The sequence below is a fragment of the Anoplopoma fimbria genome, unplaced genomic scaffold (genome assembly GCF_027596085.1).
Source record: "Anoplopoma fimbria isolate UVic2021 breed Golden Eagle Sablefish unplaced genomic scaffold, Afim_UVic_2022 Un_contig_7291_pilon_pilon, whole genome shotgun sequence".
In the NCBI taxonomy this organism is placed as follows: domain Eukaryota; kingdom Metazoa; phylum Chordata; class Actinopteri; order Perciformes; family Anoplopomatidae; genus Anoplopoma; species Anoplopoma fimbria.
The window spans coordinates 1-446 of NW_026551216.1; the positions used below are offsets into that span (position 1 = coordinate 1).

Consider the following 446-nt stretch of genomic DNA (forward strand, 5'->3'; position numbering starts at 1 on the left):
AGTTCAAGTCTCAGTGAAACTTTGTCAATAAGGAGGTGCTTGGTGCAAAATTCTACGAGCAGAATGAATATAACTGTCCTGTTGTTCCCATCTTTACAGTAGAACTCAAAGTGACGTGGAGATAAGTCAGTCATTGAAGTCCTGTAGCCCAGATACATCGTTGTCAATGGAGGTCAATCAAATGTCTGTTTCACAAGACACAACTTCGAACGTCCAGAACACATTGTGTCTGGTCAAGCACTGCAACATTCCACTCTGGAAGCGCTTTGTTATTCAAGACATTTACCCTAAATGGTACAAACAGGGCAGCCACCACATGACACCAAGCTACTACAATTGCATTGGCTGGGAATCGAACCCAGGTCAACTGCTAACAAAAAGCAACTATGCTTACCACTATACCACCAATGCACACATAAAGACAGATTGAATTGGCAAATATCGTT

General features: G+C 42.2%; 1 non-coding gene across 1 annotated transcript; it reads right to left on the reverse strand.

Moving 5' to 3' along the window:
- Nucleotides 1-337: 337 nt before the first annotated feature.
- On the reverse strand, nt 338-411 carry trnak-uuu (transfer RNA lysine (anticodon UUU)). Its single transcript has one exon. It is a non-coding gene; the product is annotated as a tRNA-Lys (tRNA).
- Between the last annotated feature and the right edge of the window lie 35 nt (nt 412-446).